This window comes from Lynx canadensis, chromosome C2 (genome assembly GCF_007474595.2).
Source record: "Lynx canadensis isolate LIC74 chromosome C2, mLynCan4.pri.v2, whole genome shotgun sequence".
Lineage (NCBI taxonomy): Eukaryota > Metazoa > Chordata > Mammalia > Carnivora > Felidae > Lynx > Lynx canadensis.
Window position 1 is genome coordinate 36,737,306 of NC_044311.2, and position 21,182 is coordinate 36,758,487.

General features: G+C 42.9%; 1 protein-coding gene across 4 annotated transcripts in view; it reads left to right on the top strand.

The window, feature by feature from the left end:
• The window catches only part of ZBTB38 (zinc finger and BTB domain containing 38), a 160,960-nt gene that overhangs the window by 37,884 nt on the left and 101,894 nt on the right, over window positions 1-21,182 (top strand). For 3 of the 4 annotated variants that reach the window (XR_003971656.1, XR_003971657.1, XM_030328871.1), the window contains exons 4-5: window positions 10,384-10,570; window positions 11,738-11,810. The gene's annotated coding sequence lies outside the window, so the exon portion shown is untranslated. Of the gene's footprint in view, window positions 1-10,259; window positions 10,571-11,737; window positions 11,811-21,182 lie in introns of those variants that run through there. The other variant, XM_030328872.2, reaches the window with a different exon arrangement.

The following is a 21,182-nucleotide window of genomic DNA, read 5'->3' on the forward strand; positions in this document are numbered from 1 at the left end:
AAGGATAAGGATATTTATTGCAATATCTCTTATGACAAAAGAAACAAATACCTGGGGAAAAAACCCTTTGTCCGTCAGAAGGGAATGATTGAGCAACATGGTTGGCCATACCACAAATGAGTTCGAGCACTCTTCCCCAAACTTAAATCAGTCTTACATCATTAAAATATTTTTATTTGACTTGGCTCCAGGATTCTACAGAGAAACAGAATTAATAGGATTCATACTTACATTATATATGCATTAATAGTATACATATATGTGCATATATACATAATAGGATACATATACACAGAATATTTATTATGAGGAATTGGCTTACATGATTATGGAGGCTACGCAGTCACATGCTCTATCATCTGCAAGCTGTAGACCCAGGAAAGCCTGTGGTATAGTTCTGAGAAGCAGGAGAGACCATGGTGTAAGTCTCAGTCTCAGGGCAGGAGAATACCAGTGACCCAGGTCATCAGGCAGAGTGAGACCAAATTCTCCCTGCCTCCGCCGTTTTGTTCTAAGCCCTCAACAGATTGTATGATGCTCACCCACGTGGCAGAGGGCCATCTGCTTCACTCAATCTATAGATTCAAATGCTAATCCCACCCAGAAACATTCTCACCGACACACCCAGAAATAACGTTTAGCCAAATAACCAGGCACCCCATGATCCAGTCAAGTTGACATAAAATCAATCAGTACACGTATATTTGTTATAAAATGAAGTTTTATAGTACCACAGTCAACAGAAAACCAGGATTACTTACTATGCCTTGAAAATATCTGTAATATTAAATCAAAGACAACAAAAGGATGTTACTCATTCCTACTTAGATAGCATGGCCTATCAAAGATTCTAATCCTGAGCCCAGCGATCTACAAAAAAAGTGAAATGTCAAGTGTCAGAGATACTAAAGACACACACTGCATGATTCAGGGTTATTTAATGTCCCTCATAGGCTATATTAGCTCCTTGGAGTCCACAGTACTGATCATTCTGAACTTCTATAAACATATAGGAGATTCTTATTTTGGACCTGAAGGGATATTCACAATTTATTAGATAAAAAAAGTAAGTTGTAAAGTAATGTGTGTTAATTCAACGTTTATATAACAGGCAAAGTCAAAAGAAACCCCTGTGTGTGGATTGGTTGCTTGTCTTGGTGTGCACATGGAGAAGTGGATGAATATCTCAAGTATAACCATAGGAAATGACCATTTTTATAAGTTAAAAATGATCTAAACCTGGATATTAATACAACTCCACCTAATAAACCACCAAGGCTGTTGACATTGATTATGGGAAGGGTAATAGAAAGTCTTATAAGTCTTTTATTATATTGCTTTTAATTATGAGCATATATTACTTTTGAATTTTTCACAATTCTAAGAAAACCATTCCAAAAGAAATCAAAAGAAAGAGAGCACATAGCCCAAGCCATCAAAAGCTGTGAATAAAGCTGCAAGTCTTTAGTTATATGTCGGTGACATCTCAGTAAAGCTTTGGGGAGGGGAAGCTTCAGATCCTTGGGTAGATCACATACCATTAATCCACCTCAGCACTATTGACATTTGGGACCAGATAATTAAGATGTTGAGATAACTCGTAAGAGCATAATAGTAACACACCTGCAGGTGGTCTTTCTATTTGGATGAGGATAGAAACCTTAAGTCCCAGGGATGAAATTCCATCAGTAGTGAAGGACTTGGGGGCATTGAGGCCACTTCCTCAGTTGTGAGGGGTTGTCCCGTGTAGTATAGGATGTTTAGCAGTATCCCTGGATTCTACCTACCCATGATAGTAGCACCACCCATCCCCAGTCAAATGACAGCCAGAAATGTCTACACAAGTTGCCAGACATTCCCTGGGGGCAGAATCAGCCCAGGGTGAGAACCACTGGTCTAGTTTTCAATTTCTCATTACTGATGGGACGGACACCTTGAACCAAGTTAGGGAACCAAGTTAGATCCTTTAGAGATCTAACACTGTCTGATTTCACCAATATGGAATCTATGAATGTTTTCCAGAAGCTGTTTTCCTCCAGAGCCACTAGAGGGGACACTCTGCAACACAAAGGACAGAAGAGACCTTGGGGAACCTTGTTTTCCTCTACTTGTGGACTTTGTTGTCTCTGATTTGGAGGGCCCAGCCTTTAATAAATAGTCTTTGATGTTGAGAGCTATAACCTTTACCCACAAGGCATGTAGAGCTGTTTGCCTTGTGGTTTGTGCCATAAAAGTCGGTGTTTTTAGATATGGTGGAAGAGAGTGAAGTGTTCTTTGCTTCTTTAAACATTCTTCATAAAGCAGTCAGATGAATAATATTACTAAAAAGAAGTTTTGTGTCTTCATGAAGAGAGCCCATGGGACAACCAGGATAGGAGGTCAAAGACTGAGTTCTCTTCCTGGTCCTGCCACTTCCAGGCTGTGAGACACTGGCCAAGTCTCTTAACCTTTCTGGTTAGATATAGCAGCTAAGGAGATAAGCCGAGAGATTAAGGTCACACATGGAATTATATGGTCAAGCAAGGGTTTGGATCTGACCTGTCAATTCCATGGAATACTTGTGAAAATCAAATGAGGTGGTGGTGTATGTGAAAGAGCATTGAGGAATAGAAAGCCCCTTACAAGTTCAGGGTGTGGATTTTCAGGTATTATGAGGGCAAAAGGAGATGGTGACTAAGAGTGAGCATGGGGGGTAGGGGTGCATGGGGAATGGGTGGAGGAGGTCCGCAAAGGCAACAGCAATAATCCTCCACCAACTCTTATAAATTATAGAAAAAGGCCTTAATGCCCCCAAATCCTTCACTGCTGATGGAACTTCATCCCTGGGACTTAAAGTTTTGATCCCCATCCAAATGGACAGACCACTTTATGCTCTTAGGAGTTGCTTGAACACCTTAATGAAAGTGAAAGATCTACTCCAACATTTGTTTCTCAGACTTTAAAAATCCTGAACCACAGTGACAAATATGTTTCACAGAGAGACCCAGCTCGCACCCATATTATAAAACCAAAACAAAAGTCTTGTAATGTACTTGAATTCTTCTGTTTTATTTTGTCACTTGAAGCTCACGCTGGTTCTGACCCAATAAATAGTGGGTACTGACCTGCATTTTTAAAAACACTGTCCTAGAAGTTTTTGTGGAGGATGGAGTCCTGGTCCTAGGCTGGGGAAGAAACAGGAGATACGACCACCAAACATTACTCAGGGAGCCTTGAGGATGAATTCTTTTACAATTTTCTAGGAGCTGATTCTTTGGGGAATGGTTCAGGAAGAGGAAATGAAAGCAATAATCCCGAATTCATCTAAATGAATGAGGATGGGCCACTGAGCAGTAGCCTCCCAGCTGGATTCTCAGAGGTCACGATCTAAACCCCGCTCCATTAACATGAATTATAGATAGGTATAATATAACCAACACCATAATAAAAATTAAAACCCAACATTTATTGAGCCCTTATCAGATGTTTGCACTGAGCACTTTATGTGAATGGTGATACAAACAAAGTTTGAGAGTTCCCTGGTTTTCTTTTTGTCCTGAACGCTAAAAAGAATTCTGGCTTTGCCTGTCCACTTTCTTCCCCTTACCTATCAGAAGAACAGGACAGAAATAGAAGAATTAGAGCAGCATTGATTAGGGTGGGAGAAAAACTTGCTAGGGAGCTTGGGAGAAAGAAGGCAAGGCCAAAGCTTTTGGGTATAAGGAGTTTGGATAAGACAGGGAAAAGGATGTTAAGAAGGCTTGCAGGGGGCTCTATATGGTGCTTGAGAAATGCAAATATTGAATATGAGTTAATTTGAAATTATTTTTTGGTGACCGGACTGGGTTTCTTAGGTTGTAACATCACCCTGAGACTGGCCCATGTGGGTTATGGTCTCAAGAGGGTCACATAAGCATTATCTTACTTAATTTTTGTAACAAACCCAGCAGGTGTTATTATTATTTCCTTTTTTTCCAGATTAAAAAAATAAAGGAGGCTGATACAGGCTAAGTAACCTTAAAGTCATATAACTAAGAAATAGTGGAGCCAGTACTGAAACTTAGGTCTTTCAACCTCCAAAGCTCTTAACAAGTCCATGAACAAAGATTATTTCCAATATAAATAATATCAAGTAAGAATAAAATAATTAGGATAGGATTTAACGAAAGGAATATAAGACTTGTACGCCAAAATGGTAAAACATTGTTGAGAGAAATTAAAGATCTAAATATATGGAAAGGCTTCCCAGTTTCACAGATCAGAAGACTTAATATTGTTAAAATGGGAATACTCCCTAAACCGATCTACAGGTAGAACACAGTCTCTGTCAAAATCCCAGCTGGAATAGGGGCGCCCGGGTGGCTCAGTTGGTTAAGTGACCGACTTTGGCTCAGGTCATGATCTCATGGTTGGTGAGTTTGAGCCCCGCATTGGTCTCTGTGCTGATAGCTCAGAGCCTGGAGCCTGCTTCCGATTTTGTGTCTCCCTCTCTCTCTACCCCTCCCCTCTTCACACTCTGTGTCTCTCTGTCTCTCAATAATAAATAAATGTTTAAAAAACAATTAAAAAAAAACCCAGCTGGATTTTTTGTAGAAATTGAGAAGATAATCCTAGAAATCAAATAGAAATGCAAGGGATCCAGACTGGCCAAAACAGTCTTTTTTTTCTTAATTTTTGTTTATAACATTTATTTATTTTTGAGAGAGAGAGAGCATGAACAGGGGAGGGTCAGAGGAAGAGGGAGACATAGAATCTGAAACAGGCTCCAGGCTCTGAGATGTCAGCACAGAGCCTGACGCGGGGCTCGAACCCACAGACCGTGAGATCATGACCTGAGCCGAAGTCGGACGCTTAACCGACTGAGCCACCCAGGCACCCCCAGAACAGTCTTGAAAAAGCACAAAGTTGGACTCATCCTCTCTGATTTCGTACTTATTATGAAGCTATAGTAATCAAAACAGTGTGGTGCTGGCATAAGAACAGACAGATCCATGGAATAGAATTAAGAGTCCAGAATTAGCAAATATTTATAGTCAGTTGATTTTTGACAAAGGGGCCGAGACAATTAAATGTGGGAAAGAATGGACTATTTTTTAAAATAAGCTTTGAGGGCACCTAGGTGGCTCAGTCAGTTAAGTGTTCAACTTCGGCTCATGTTATGATCTCACAGTTCATCAATTTGAGCCCTGCGTCAGGCTCTGTGCTGACAGCTCGGAGCCTGGAGCCTGCTTCAGATTCTGTGCCTCCCTCTCTCTCTGTCCCTCCCCCACTTATGCTCTTTCCCTCTCTCTCTCTCTCAAAAATAAGTAAATAAATAAAATTTATAAATAAATAAAATAAAGTAAAATAAAATAAACTTTGTATTTTAGAACAGTTTTAGATGTTTAGAGTTCTTGTGAAAATAATTTTTCAACAAATGATTCTGGATATCCACAGGAAAAGAATGACTTTGGATCCCTACCTTATACTATATAAAGTGGATCATAGACCTACATGTGAGAACTGTAACTATTAATCTATTAGGGGTGCCTGGGTGGCTCAGTTAAACGTCCAATTATTGATTTCGGCTCAGGTCATGATCTCACATTTGTGAGATTGAGCCCCATGCTGAGCGTAGAGCCTGCTTAGGATTCTCTCTCTGCCCCTCCCCTTTTCCCCTCAAAATAAGTAAATAAACATTTTTAAAAATAAAATAATACTGGGGCACCTGGGTGGCTCAGTCAGTTGGGCATCCGACTTCGGCTCAGGACATGATCTCAAGGCTTGTGAGTTTGAGCCCCATGTCAGGCTCTGTGCTGATAGCTTGGAGCCTGGAGCCTGCGTCTCCCTCTTTCTCTGCCCTTCTCCCGCTCATGTTCTGATTCTCTCTCTCAAAAATAAATAAACATTAAAAATTTTTTTTAATAAAATAAAACTATTACTCTATTAGAAGAAAACGTGGGTATAAATCTTTATGACCTTGGATTGGACAATGGTTTCTCAGATTTGACACTGAAAAGCACAAGTGATATAACAGAAGATTCATAAAGGGAATTAATCAATATTAAAAACCTTTCTCCTTCGAAGAATATCATAAATAAAGTGAAATGACAACCCACAGACAGGGCGATAATATTTATAAAGCATATTTCTGATAAGGGATTTGTATCCAGAATGTATAAAGACAAATAATCCAATTTAAAAATGGACAAAGGATTTGAACAAACAGTTCTCCAGAGAAGACATGCAAATGACCAGTAAGCCCATGAAAAGATGCTCAACATCATTAGTCATTAGGGGGATGTAAATCACAAGCACAATGAGATACCACATCAAAACCACTGGGATGGCTAGAATCAAAAAGATAGACAAGAATTGTGTTGTGAGGATGCGCCGAAATCAGAACTCTCACACATGGCTGGTGGGAATGTAAAATGGCGCACTTTGGAAAACAGTCTGACAGCTCCTCAAGATGTTAAACAGGATGCTCGCTTCGCAGCCCATGTACTAAAATGTCAAACATCGAGTCACCTTACAACCCAGCCCAGCACTTCTACTCCTTAGTATCCACCCAAGAGACATGAAAACATACGTCCACACAAAAGCTTGTACTGGAACATTCATGGCAACATTATTCACAACAGTCAAAAATGGAAACAACCCAAATGTCCATCATCTGATGTATGAATGAACAAAATGTGGCACATCCACACAATGGGATATTATTTGGGCCTAAAAAGGAATTAAGTACAGGGGTGCCTGGCTGGCTCGGTTGGTGGAACATGCAGCCCTTGATCTTGGGGTCATGGTTCCCAGCCCCATGCTAGGCCTAGAGCTTACTAAAAAAAAAGTTAAAATAAATAAATAAACAAACAAACAAACTGAAAAAGGGGAATGAAGTATGGATATATTCTACAACATGGATGAACTGTGAAAATATTATGCTAAGTGAAAGAAGCCAGACACAAAAGGCCACATACTATATGATCCCGTTTATATGAAATGTCCGGAAGATGCAAATCTATAGAGACAGAGAGAAGGTTAATGTTTGCCTAGGACAGGGGGGTGAGGGGTGGCGTGAGTGAGAGTGACTACTAATGGGCATGTAGTTTCTTTCTGGGGTGATAAAAAAGCTTCTAAAATTAGATTACAGGTCACACAATTCTGTAAATATACTAAAATCCATTGACTTGTACACTTTAAGTGGGTTAACCTTATGGTATGTAAATTATATCTTAATAAATTGTGTTTTTAAAAAGTGCATGAGATGAAAAAAATTGGAGGCAGCAAGTATAGAAAAGTCTTTGAGGAATTTCTTATTGATGTATTTTTTGATTACCAGTATATAACTGCATTTGTTGTAACAAAGGATTCTCTAGATGGGGTAGAGGTTAAGGGGTGTCACTGTACTTACTTCTCTGGGTCCCCCAGTAGATGTTTCGCCCAATTCTGATTTTATCCTATTAGGATCAATCCCAGAACACACAGTGCCAGGCTTTGTATCTCACTGAAGCTTACTCATCATTTCCCCTTTTTTTCCTTTTGTCTTCACATTATCCTGGCCCCACAAGGTAGAATGAAAAAATAATAAGCCTCTCTTTGTCTTATTAGAGAAATAAACACCTGTGTTTGTGAAGCAAGCAAGGCCACCAAGCCTTTGGGGAAGCAGAGTGGGGAGATGCCCAAAAGGCATTTTCTACAGAGAACCAAGGGGAAAAAAAAAAAACAACCCAAGCCTTCTGCCAAAAATGCCTGGAACTTAAAGTGCTCTCCTCAGCCCAAGGTCAGGCTCTGCGTGGATGTTGACAATGACCCTGATCAGTTGTTGCTGCTCCCTTAATTAAAAGCATGTGGCTTCCTCTTTTCCAAAATTCACCTTTGCTAATTCCACCTGCCTGGGGAGTCAGAACCCACAGCACAAGTGTAATTCCTCAGAGTGGCAACTGGCAGAACTCCCAGGAACAAGGTGGCAACATGACGTCCCCAGCTACCAGAGGCATCGATCTCCTGAGCCAGGGAGAGGGGTCTCATAACCACAGTGGGGAGGAAAGCCATGGAGTGGCATTATTGAGGAGGTCACTGACATCTCCCTCCCTATTCTGCAAGGGGCTGGAAATTCCTGGCATTTGTCTTCCTCTTGGAATGTGACATTTACTCTAGGAGAACCATGGAAAAGTACAAACCACAATCATAAAGCCCAGAAGGAGAAGGTACCTCCAAGGTCATCTTTATCCTGGGCCCAGATACCCCCATAAGCAGATGTTCTCCTCTGGCCAACCCACCTCACCTTGGCTTAAACACAGCCACTGATAGGACTCGCACTCTGTCTCAGAAAGGCAGCTGATTCCTGGTAGAGCAGTGCTAAGGGCAGTCACTGCCCCTGTCAGGTCCAGCTCTGTCCCTATCACCTCCAGCCCCGCCTTGTACTTGAAACACGACTTTGTTCTAACTCCTTCTCTAGGCCTTGGAGTCTTTGAGAGCTATCTTGTTTTTCTTCGCTCTAGTCTTCTTGCCTGTCAGCAGTGCCTTTAGCTGCACTGACCCCCCACGTATCCCCATGAGTCCAGGAGGCAACAAAGACAATACTGGGCCTCAGCCCCTCTGAGATACCCAGTCCACGGTTCTCCCACATCCTGCATCCACCACATGCCGCCAGACATCCCTGACTTTGTCTCCCCATCCTAGCTTCTTACTCCCACTGGGACCTGACAATGAACCTGCCTTCCTGACCACTCTGGCTATCCCAGACCTTGTGTTGACCCATTGAGAGGACATGAGGCCTACTTCCCTAGACAGACCATCCCTAATTCCACTACTTCCTTGTGGAATGGTTTCAAGCCCCATCATTACCCTTTGCTCACCTGAACAGGCTGCCCTTGGTCATTGTTCACACATTCACTTCAGCCACTCAGCATGGTGATTCAGAACACAGGATTTGAGATCAGACGATCCAGGCTCTGCCATTAACTAGTGTGAAACTTTAGAGAAGTCTCTTAATCTCTCTGAGCATCATTTTCCCATCAATAGAATAGGGAAGAATAATAGTACCTAACCTCATAGCTTTGTCATGATGATAACAATAAATGAAATCATCTTTGTAAAGCACTTAGCACAGAGGCTTGAACATTCAGTGCAAGTATTCAGTATATGTTTTCTACTATTTTATTCTAAAATTATCATCTAGGGGCACCTGGCTGGCTCATTCAGTTAAGTATCCGACTCTTGATTTTGGCTCAGGTCACGGTCTCATGGTTCATGAGATCAAGCCCCGCGTCAGGCTCCACGCTGACAGCATGGAGGCTGCTTGGGATTCTCTCCCCTGCTCTCCCTCTGCCCCCTCCCTGTCCCCTCCCCGCTCATACATGTGCACGTGCTCTCTCTCTCTCTCAAAAATTTTAAAAAGGGGCGCCTGGGTGGCGCAGTCGGTTAAGCGGCCGACTTCAGCCAGGTCACGATCTCGCGGTCCATGAATTCGAGCCCCGCGTCAGGCTCTGGGCTGATGGCTCGGAGCCTGGAGCCTGTTTCCGATTCTGTGTCTCCCTCTCTCTCTGCCCCTCCCCCGTTCATGCTCTGTCTCTCTCTGTCCCAAAAATAAATAAAAATGTTGAAAAAAAAATTAAAAAAAAAATTTTTTAAAAAGAATTATCATCTAAATGTATCAAAATTCATTCATTCACCATATATTTACTGAGTCCCATGCCAGCACTGGGATATAAAAACCCTTTTAAAGAATGGTCCTCTCTTAAATCCAGGAGGTGCAGGCTAACACTGGCACTCAGAGACAAGGAGCTGAGGTCCAGGGCCATGGCATAAAGGCACTGACCACCAGATACTGTCTAGGGAATGTGACAAGAGCACCTTCCATCTCTTCACATGTCTTTTAATACCATCTCGACTCTCTGGTTAATGCAGCACCACAAGGAAAAGGGGGAATGCCAGAGGGAGAGGTAAGAAATCCCCAGAGAAACGCCCTCTTCTGCTTCTCTCTTTGACAGAGAGTGGCCATGCCTCTGCCATGCAGGAGGGTGACGTCCCTTGGGGGAGGCCTTCTTGAATCTGCCTGGGACTGTTCCGGAAGTAGGAAGGGCGGTTGGGGGTGGAGAGACAGCAGGAATGTTCTCCTGGCTTGCTGCTCTGTACAGGCGAGTGTGCCGAGAGGAGGGCCTCTAGACATCAAAGGTTCCTTTTGTCCCCTTCCGAGTGGCAGGGCAGCCAGGCCGCTGGCGATGACTCAGGCCTGGCCCTGACGTCACCCACGCCCGGCCACTGGCCTCCCTCTGCAGCCAGGAAACTGGCTGGGGAGTGGCACTCGCAGCTGCAGCAAATCTCAAAATAAGGAGGCAACTGCCTCTCTCCTCCTCCTCTCCATCTCCTCACAACACACCTTTCTTTTCTTCTTCTTTTTCTTTTTTTTTTTTTTTTTAGCCTTATGGAAGGTTTTGCTTGTAGATCAACTTTCAAAATGTAGGAAGTCAGAATGGGTGACATCATCAGAAAAATATGTGGAGCTGATCTCAACAAGAAGTGAAGAACCCAGAGCAAGAAAGCGGTTTTAACTCCTGAGCCCAGGGAGTTGGCAGCGTTTGGGTTTCAGAGGAGCCAGCATCTCCGAGTAAGTGAAGGCCCACCCCTGCCCCTCTCACTCAGCACCCTACACTGCACTGTGTGGCGCCATCTTGTTTCCTGACACCTGCGGCTTGGCAGGCCCCAGCCCAGAGGGAGGTGGTGGGGACTACATTTGGGAGACCCTCCAAATATAGCACCAAAGCGATTTTATCTGATCTCTCTCTTTTCACAGGACCAGACAAGAATGCATTTCCTCTCGAAAAAAAAAAAAAAAAAAAAAAATATATATATATATATATATATGTATACATACACATAGGCTGAAACCCTGGGGGAAATGGCTCAAGTCGTGCCTTCCCCCGTCAACCTTCTTGTTTTGTCTCCTCTTCCTCCTCCCGGAGCCCTGGTGCTCTGTTTTGGACTGCCAGAATGTTTGTTCAGAGTTCTGAACTCTTTGCTTCCTGAATCTTAAACCGAGTAATCAGACATAAAAAGAAAGCCTGTTCTAGGCAAATACGTCCCCTATGTCGCCCACTTGTAGTTTTGCACTTAACCTGGTAAAAGATGGCAGGTCTCATAAGAAAACATCCACAACCTGCTGCCTTCACAGAGCGTGTTTCTGGTTGCTTCTGATTGTTTTGGTGCGCGCACCTCCGTTGTTTCATCACCGTGTTTATAGAGTGCTTATTTTAATTCCTGCTTGGGCTATTGCATCTGGAATGATACTAAACACAAAGACAGATCTAGTGTATCTCTGATATCTGTTTTAATGTCACCTAAAAAACTTAAGTCTTTGCACAACCTATAATTTTACAAGCTCTGGAAGTTCCTAACCAAGAAAGTTAAGTTCCTGAGAGAGAAGTTTAAATGTGTACATAAGAACTGCAGAGCACATAGGCATAGAAATCATACCCAGTGCTCCTAGCCTCCAGTGTCATCCCCTGAGTCAGCATTTAGTCTTTGAATAGCTTACTTAGCAGAGTAGAATTGTTCTTTATAAATTCTGTTTTATAATGATTAGAGGGGGATGTATTAAAAAAATAAATCTTATTTTAAAGGCAACGGAAAAGCTTGTCATTCACTGGAAAACAGTGGCAAATTCCTTTGTAGTCTGACAACACTCTTGGAAAGTAACCCTATATTTGTTTTGTAATTCTAATATATTCATTTTGTACATCTTACGTTTACTTTTTGTTTTAATTTAATGCATCAGGTTGTCGATGTGAGATTCTGCTAAATTTCTGTTCTTCTGGCTGTAAGATCTGAATGCTGTGACCACTAATTTGGTGAGTGTCATTTGTCCCTAATGGCTGCTTAAATTTAAATTCACTAATTCTGTTCTCTTGGTTTATAGTAAAATTTAAGGAAAGGGGAGAAGGCATGGGAACTTGCACACACACACAAAAACAACTACATCAAAAAGGACATGTAAGTGTTAGGATATGCTAATTGCTATAGTAGACTGAAAAATGTATAATGGCTCAAACACAACAGAAGTTTATTTCTTGCTCACGTGACAGTATAGTGGGGCAACTCTCTTTCGCACATGCATTCAGAGATACAGATGGAAAGAGGCTCCACCTTCTGCAGCATGTGATTTTCAAGGCCATCAGGACTGTCTCCACTCCCCAGTGAAAGAGAAGAAGAGTGTGAATAAGAGCAGAGGGGAGGTTTTCACAGGCCATGCCTAGAAGGGATGTACAACACTTCTATTCACATTTGGTTGACTAAAACTCAGTCACATGACCATGGCTAACTGCAAAGGGATCTGGGAAATGTAGTTCCCAGGGAGGCAGCCACTTCCCAGCAATGGTCTAGAGAGTTTCTGGATAAGAGGTTGTCCTCTCTGGCACAGCATAATAAAGAGCTTAGAGATGCTCAAGGATAAGATAGCAGAATGAATTAGTGGGAGAAGCAAAAAATTATCAGATATTTAGTATTCCCTGACTGACTCTCTTAGGTAAAATCTAGCCATATGGGCAAGGAGCAGTGGGTGAGATTTTTCAAGATGCCTCTGTTCTTTCCAACCCTGAGCCTTTCTATGAGCACTACCATGCTGCCAGTGACCAGTACGTGAGGAAGGACATTCTTTCCCTTATTTTCCCCTCCAGGGTCCTCTTGGTCTAGGATCATTCTGGTGTTGTTTCCTGCTTCTGGGTCTAGTCATGCTAGTTGGAATTGTCCAACAGAATTCTGTTCCCCCAACTTTGAGCACCAGTAGTCTATTGGAAAGCTCATGGTTTCTTTAGCTCATGGTTCTGTCTGCTTCTGGGAACTTTGGGAAGCTATCCTGCCTGATCTACTCCAGATCTTGGCAAGTGTTTTAATCTTAGGTGTGTGATCGGGGTAAGGGGTAGGATCCCTGACTGAAATGAGATCTTCAAACCAAGTTATTAGAGAAACATTTAAAAATAGATTTAAAAGGCTCAGGCTGGAGAGATTAGTGCAACCCTAAGGATTTGATACATAATTCTAGTTTTTTCTTTTCAGGGAAAGTTTCAAAACATGTACTGAAATAATGAGTGGTAAGGGTATAATCCCTGTTTAGGGAACTCTGAGCTAATTTTATGTTTTATGTAGCCTTTTCACCATTGTTGGTCTTAGTGCAGAATTCCCCTGCTGGTAAATATCAGAAACCATATGGTGGGTACCTTATGATGCCCCAAGGGCAGCATAAAGACCTCCAGTAAAAACGGACTTCACATGCTTGCTTCAGCAGCGCATATACTAAAAATGGACTTTGCCTGAGTCTTTGCCTGAGATAGTTCTGTAGTTCTGTTGTCAATATCTGGCTAGATACCCTGGTTTCTGATTGTATTTTGCCCCTGGACTTGACATTTCTGAGGCCCACACCCACACCCTGAAGAGCACACATTGTCCATTGTGTGGGAAGGCAGCTACTGGCCAGTTTGACACAGACTCTAAGGCTCTCATGGAGACTGGTGCCTGGCCTAGTCTCCTATCACTGCTGCCTCACCTCTGCCGCTGCCCAGTGCTCTCACATCAGGAATGGTCTAAGGAGAAATGGAGTAGAGTAAGTTGAATTGTTGCAAAAATGCTTCAGTCTCTCAGAGTTCATTTGCTGTGCCTTGGGTTTGTCCTGGAAGTATCTACTGAACTGAAAGCTGGCTGGGCTGGTGGAGGAAGCTAAAGATAAGACCAAGTTGAATGGGCCTGCTTAGAAGGGTGCAGCCAAAGGAGTAAGTTGAGAACAAATGCTAGGTTTCAAAAGCTAGAGCCAGGTGGGGATGATCTGTTGCTGGAAGCCCCTGTCTAATGGAGTCAGCCAGGAAGGGCAAGGCCAAAGGCCATTCAAGAAGGAAAGATGTCAGGGTCCATTTACTTGGGAGACTCAGCAGTCCCAGTTGATAAATTTCAACCGCCATGTGGTAGTGACTTCTCAGAGCACTAAGTACGTAGGAAGTGACATATGAGTGTGTGTGTGGAGGGGGTGGGCTGGGGTCAATCTCCTGATTACTCCTGTCTACCTGTATTGATAGCATGAAAGGGAGGGGTGTGTAATCGCCATATCAGAATTTCAGTACTGTCAGCGTGACCCCTCCACAGTGTTGTTACAGCACGCTGAGTGACCTCACAAACACACCAACACGGCAGGGGTGACAAGGTATACACTTGGTAAATATTTTGATCTTCAACATTTTCAAAAAAGTGTCAAAGTAGACATCATGGGAAAAATGAGACTTCTCTTTAATTTTATATTTTCTTATTTAAAAAACTGTTTATTCCACGTGAGGGGTATAATTAAAATTCGGGGCACCATAGTCTTTTCAGAGCTTAGGTCACCTAAAGAGCTTAGCCTGGACCAATTAATCTGTGATAAGCAGGCATGGACGTGCACAGCAGGCTGACATAGATAGTGCCTAGACCAGTTGATTATTTTTATTATTTTTATTTTTAACTTTATTTTTGTTTTATTTTTTTAATTTTTAATGCTTATATATTTTTGAGAGAGAGAGACAGAGTGTGAGTGGGGGAGGGGCAGGGAGAGAGGGAGACACAGAAATGAAGCAGGCTCCAGGCTCTGAGCTGTCGGCACAGAGCCTGACGCGGGGTTTGAACTCAGGAACGAAACCGTGAGATCATGACCTGAGTTGAAGTGGGATGCTTAACTGACTGAGCCACCCAGGTGCCCCTATTTATTTATTTTTAAACGTTTATTTTTGGCAGAGAGAGAGCATGTGCCTGTGTGAGAGAGGGAAGGGGCAGGGGGGTGGGGGGGACAGAGGATCCGAAGTGGGCTTTGTGCCGATAGTAGAGAGGCGGATGTGGTGGAGCTCGATCCGTGAGATCATGACCCGAGTGGAAGTCAGACATCCAACTGAGCCACCCAGGTGCCCCTCAGTTGGTTATTTTTAATCCCAGAGGTTTTATAGTTTTCATAGCACAGAAATGCAAGCCCTCTTCTTACACTGGGTCAGCATTTATGAATGTTCTTTTACTCCACTTCGAGGATTTTGCAATAAGGCCACGTCATATTCACCAAAGCTAAGAATTCATGGTAATAGGGCTTTGTAATTGCTCATGCTGAAATCCCCCGATTTCTTGTCAAGAACGAAGTTGGAAAACACCACACTTGAAGACTTCACGGTTTTGTTTTTAACTCAAGAAGCCTCTGCTTTTCATCAGAACTTGAAAGCTTCCTCCCGCCTCCAAAATGGTATTTTTAAAGGATGTAAAACTGAGATTCTGTCAGAATAAATAAAGTAATATATGTGAAATGGTTTGGGGGGGGAAATGGTTTGGGCAACTTAGAACAATGTATAGCAAGTCAAGATACTGATGAAAATAATTATAATAATGGTTAGCATTGGTGTTTTGACTTTTACTGTTGGTATTGATATTGTAAGTATCATCATTTAACATTTTTTGGTCTTTCTCAATTGACTTTCATCTGAGATCCTTAGCACCACTTACTAGCTAGCCACAGCATGTGGGCTAAAATTTTCAAGGTCATTCGGAAAGGTTTGACTATAGGCCAGAAACCTAACCAAGAGGCTTGTAATGTTACTCAGAGAGAGGTTTGACCCGGCGGGGGGGCGGGGAGGGGTCACTGAAATCTGTGAGACAGGATGGATTTGAGCTATCTCTCTGCCAAAAAAAACCCAAAAAACCAAAAACAAAAATGGTGTTTCCTGGCATTTGAGGGGGGCTCCCAGTGCATTGACCACAGGAGGCTTTGAAACCACTCCACAGAAGCACTGACGTTGGGTGGTGTCTCCCAAATGAGAATGGAGTCCATCGCCTGTCCCAAAGCCCCTAAGCCTGAGTGCAGTCTGTCTGTTTGGTGTTAATGGGGCGGGGGATTATACAGAGTCAACAAGCATGAGTTCAACCCAAGGGCAGTAAAGAAGGTATCATTTAAACTGTGAACTCCCCTCCATGTCCCAGATCCTGTCATCTGTTATCTTGGAATGTAGCGGGGAAAGCAGTATCTAGTGAAAGGATTTTCTCATTGATCCAAATTCCTTGGCATCAACTATTCCAAGGTACTTCACAAAAGAGAATGTAGCTTGAAATTTACCCCAGACACCAGCCAGAGTCTGAGTCCTTCTACTGCAGCCAGGCCATGGTTGGGCTGGACTCCTAAGAGGAGTCTCTTCCCTCCGTTTTCACCCTACATGAGGTGAATTCCTTTTTGTTTCTTTTAAAATACTTATTGTTTTTCAGATAAAAAGAGTCATAACTAGTTACTATACAAAAAATAGAAAATACAGAAAAATATCAAGGAGAAAACAACAGCTTCCAGTAATACAACAAACAAGCAACAATTCTGTATTACCATTTTGATGTATTTCTTTCCAGTTTTTCACATATAGAAATTATTTGACATGGTATTTTATGTTTTTTCTTACCTCACTTCCATTATGTTGTAAGTATTTCTCCAAGTCACTAAATGGCCTGTGAAAATTTGATTTTTTTTTATGTTATGTTATTTATTTATTTATTTATTTATTTATTTATTTATTTTTGAGAGAGAGAGAGAGAGAGAGAGAGAGAGCGAGAGCACAAGCGAGGGAGAGGCAGACAGAGGGAGACAGGATCTGAGGCAGTGTTTCCTGACAGGCTCTTTGCTGACAAGCTGTCAGCAGCTAGCCCAAAGTGGGGCTTGAACTCACAAACCGTGAGATTGTGACCTGAGCCAAAGTTGGACACTCAACCAACTGAGCCACCCACATACCCCTGAAATTTTGATTTTTAACGTCTGTGTTTCCCTTGCATTGATATGTCTTAATTTATCCTTTTTGGGTTTTTTTGATGGGCATTTTTTTTAAATGCTTATTTTTGAGAGAGAGAGACAGAGCCTGAATGGAGGAGGGGCAGAGAGAGAGGGAGACACAGAATCTGAAGCAGGCTCCAGGCTCTGAGTTGTCAGCACAGAGCCAGATGCAGGACTCAAGCCCACAAACGGAACCGGGAGATCATGACCTGAGCCGAAGTCTGATGCTTAACCGACTGAGTCACCCAGTCGCCCCTTTGATGGGCATTTTGATTGGCTGTAATGCTCCGCTATTATCAATCTGTAAACATTCTTGTGGATGAATTTTTGTGGACATCTTAGGGAAAATTCCTGGAATTGAATCAGTAGGTCAAATGACCTGTTTCTAAATTTCCTAATGCACATCAGTAAATTAGCCTCCAGAAAGTCACCAGTGTCTATTTCAAAACCTAAGTCCCCTTCAGTTTCTCATGTTAAAATGCATGCTCCTAGGCCCAAGTGGTATCATAAGCTCTAAGGACAGGGCCTAGGAATATGCTTTTCAATACACCCTCCTAATCCTTATACACGTTAAAAGCCTCTTGATATGCTGCATTCAATTCAATAAACATTCATTTCAGCACAGCAAACACTTATTAGAAAACAGAGAGCCTTGAGATAGTATATCTAAATCAGAATTTAACTTAAAGGCTCCTTTTTTGGCCTCTGAAGTTTAGATTTTTTCTTAATTGTGGTATGGTATAGTTGAAAGATTTTCAGCTAGAGAATCGGGAAACCTTACTATAAATATGAGATAACTAAGACCCAGAATGATTTACTTCCAGGGGGTTAGCCAGAGATTCAGTGGCAGCAGTAAAACAAGGACTTGGGTAGAAGCAGGGCCTAGATCTCCCCAACCTCAGTGTAGCAGAGACAAGGCCCCAGTGAGAAGATAGACACCTCATGTGAGAGACTCTGCCTCAACCAGGAAACTTTGATCTGCCTTCTTATAGGCAGGGCCATATCTCAGGACCTGTATGGGCAGCCCAGACCCTGTGAGGGGCCCAAGGGCCCACCTTGGTCACCTAATGAGACCAGGCCACTGTGTGCGCTAAGCCCTGAAGTGGTAACACCGAACCTGGACCGAAGAGGACATGGGCAGCCACGCAGAGCCACGCACAAGAGCAGAAGAGGAGGCCGGGTCCAGAGTCAGAATGCAAAAGAGCAGAGACTCATATTGTAGTCAGATCTTAACTGCAAAAGAAGACAAAGCCAGAGCTAGAGGGGAGCTGTGTGACTCATTCTCAAAGATGGAGTCCCATCACATAACTTCACTGTCTGGGGAGGTACCTGTCCATAGCTGTGCCTGCCTTTTTAAATCTGAGAGGTGCTGTGCATCGGGCTGCCTTCTGACAGCAGGTGAGTAGTAGCACCTGGCTGAAGGAGGGGCAGTGGGTCAGAGAAGAGGCTCCTGAAATTGGGAAATCTGGGAAATTCTCTGTTAGAGCAGAAAACATAGTAAACAAACAACAACCAAATTAAAAAAACAATTTTACCACCTTCTAAGGAGGTGTGAGCATCCATCCTGCTGCATAACCCTGCTCAAGCCCATCAGACCACGCCTATTGGTCACCTGATGGCATACGGCCGACCTTTCTCATTCTACCACCCCAGCTTCTGGGGGAGTCACCATCATATCATTTGCTTTCATGCTCAGCCTCCACAAACAGCTCAGTTCCAGATGGTCCCTAGTTCATGTTTGGTTCTATAAATCACTATTTAGGTTCCTCCACAGCCAAGTCCACATCTTCTGCCTGTGACTGCACCAGGTGAAGTGCAAGAGCCAGAACGCAGAGGCACCAGGGAGTTTGCCTCTGATCACTAAGCTTTACTGCTTCTGTGAAGGGTCTTCATGGTCTCTTGGCTGTTCCCACATAGCATCACTGCTCTTCTCATTCTTGGCCTTCTGGTCCAAACTTGTAGATGATGGGTATGGATTCCGGGAAGTTCTACAACCTCCCTTCACTCAGGGGTACAACAGATGGAAGGTGACTTCCCAGACATGGCTGGAGCAGTTGTCATCACTATGATGTTGGGTCTATGCAAAGCCCATCTCCCTGGCATCCTTTACAACTTCTTTGGCTGAAGCACCTTCTGATGCTTAGATAGAGTTCTAATTACTGGCAAGACCTGGATCCCTTGGCCAAGAAGGTCCATGTGGTGGTGACAGCAGTACCTCTAGATCTAACCCCCAGGAGGTAGATGTTGGAGTTCTGTGACATCCAGACAAGGTGCCCACATGCTGCTGGCAAATCTGAGATTATCAACAGAGTAGGAAGTCCAAGGGCAGAAAGTGTTCAGTGGGGTCTGTGATCTGACGAGTGCTGCTGGTGATCCCATTCTTCCCCCCTGTCTGTGCTGACTCCATGTCTACTCCCCACACACCTTGCTAATGAGTAGCTGACTTTAAGAATAAAAAGCATTCACACAGTCTCTGGCCAAAGCGGCTGGACGACCCTGGCCCAAGCAAATTCTGTCTCTGCTCCATGGCCGCCATATCGTGGCTTTCGTATCACCTCTTGGGAGAGTGTCATTGGTATCAAGTCTACCTGTTGGGCCAAGATGTACTGCCTCAAAGAAGCCCAGCATCCCCAGACTGTGATGTCCTACTATTGTAGTCAGGAACAACTGGTCAAACCTAAAGACTCACCACATATCAAGAGCCCCATTTTCCATCACTGAAATGCCAGACAGCTCAAACTGCTATGTAGACAAGTATTATGAAATCTGGAATAGTGAGAGATATCAGAAGGCAACGCACCCAAGCTCTGAAGACACCCCCAATTGACTGCCATCTTGACCGGACCAGCAGAAAGAATCCCTACACGTCTATCAGAATGCCTAAAATAACAAATTATGATGTTCCCCAAAATTGACAAGGAGGTGAAGAAATTGGATGGCTTTTGCACTTCTGGTCAGACCATAAATGGTATAGCCACTCCGGAAAACAGTTTCTAATAAAGTTAAACATACATATATCATACAGTCCCACTCCTGAGTGTTTATACAAGAGAAATGAAAACTTATGCTAGCACAAAAGACTGTATATCAATATTCATGGCAGTTTTATTTCTAATAGCTTAAAACAGGAAACCAGCCAGACGTCCTTCAAGGGGAAAATGGATAACAAAACCGTGGTACATCCATACCATGGAAAACTATTCAGCAATGGAAAGGCACACACTCTTTTTTTTTTTTTTAATTTTTTTTATATATATGAAATTTATTGACAAATTGGTTTCCATACAACACCCAGTGCTCATCCCAAAAGGTGCCCTCCTCAATACCCATCACCCACTCTCCCCTCCCTCCCACCCCCCATCAACCCTCAGTTTGTTCTCAGTTTTTAACAGTCTCTTATGCTTTGGCTCTCTCCCACCCTAACCTCTCTTTTTTTTTTTTTTTCCTTCCCCTCCCCCATGGGTTCCTGTTAAGTTTCTCAGGATCCACATAAGAGTGAAACCATATGGTATCTGTCTTTCTCTGTATGGCTTATTTCACTTAGCATCACACTCTCCAGTTCCATCCACGTTGCTACAAAAGGCCATATTTCATTCTTTCTCGTTGCCACGTAGTACTCCATTGTGTATATAAACCACAATTTCTTTATCCATTCATCAGTTGATGGACATTTAGTCTCTTTCCATAATTTGGCTATTGTTGAGAGTGCTGCTATGAACATTGGGGTACAAGTGCCCCTATGCATCAGTATTCCTGTATCCCTTGGATAAATTCCTAGCAGTGCTATTGCTGGGTCATAGGGTAGGTCTATTTTTAATTTTCTGAGGAACCTCCACACTGCTTTCCAGAGCGGCTGCACCAATTTGCATTCCCACCAACAGTGCAAGAGGGTTCCCGTTTCTCCACATCCTCTCCAGCATCTATAGTCTCCTGATTTGTTCATTTTGGCCCCTCTGACTGGCGTGAGGTGATACCTGAGTGTGGTTTTGATTTGTATTTCCCTGATAAGGAGTGACGCTAAACATCTTTTCATGAAAGGCACACACTCTTTACATACAACTTAAATGGATCTAAGGGCATTATGCTGGGTGAAAGAATGCCAATCTCAAAGGGTTATATACTATATGACTCCATTTATAACAAACTCAAAGAGACAAAATTGTAGTGATTGAGAATAGATCAGTGCCAGAGGTTGAAAGAAAGCGTAAATGACTTAATGACCTAAGAAAGTGTGATTCTAAGAAGGTTAGCACGGATTGTTTTTTTGGGGGGGAGGTTTTTTTTTTGTGGTGATGGAATAGTTCTGTATCTTGGTTGTGATGATGGCTATTCCAATCAATAACACGTGATAAAATTTCATAGAAACACACACGCGCACACACACACACACACACACACACCCATACAAAAACTGGTGAAA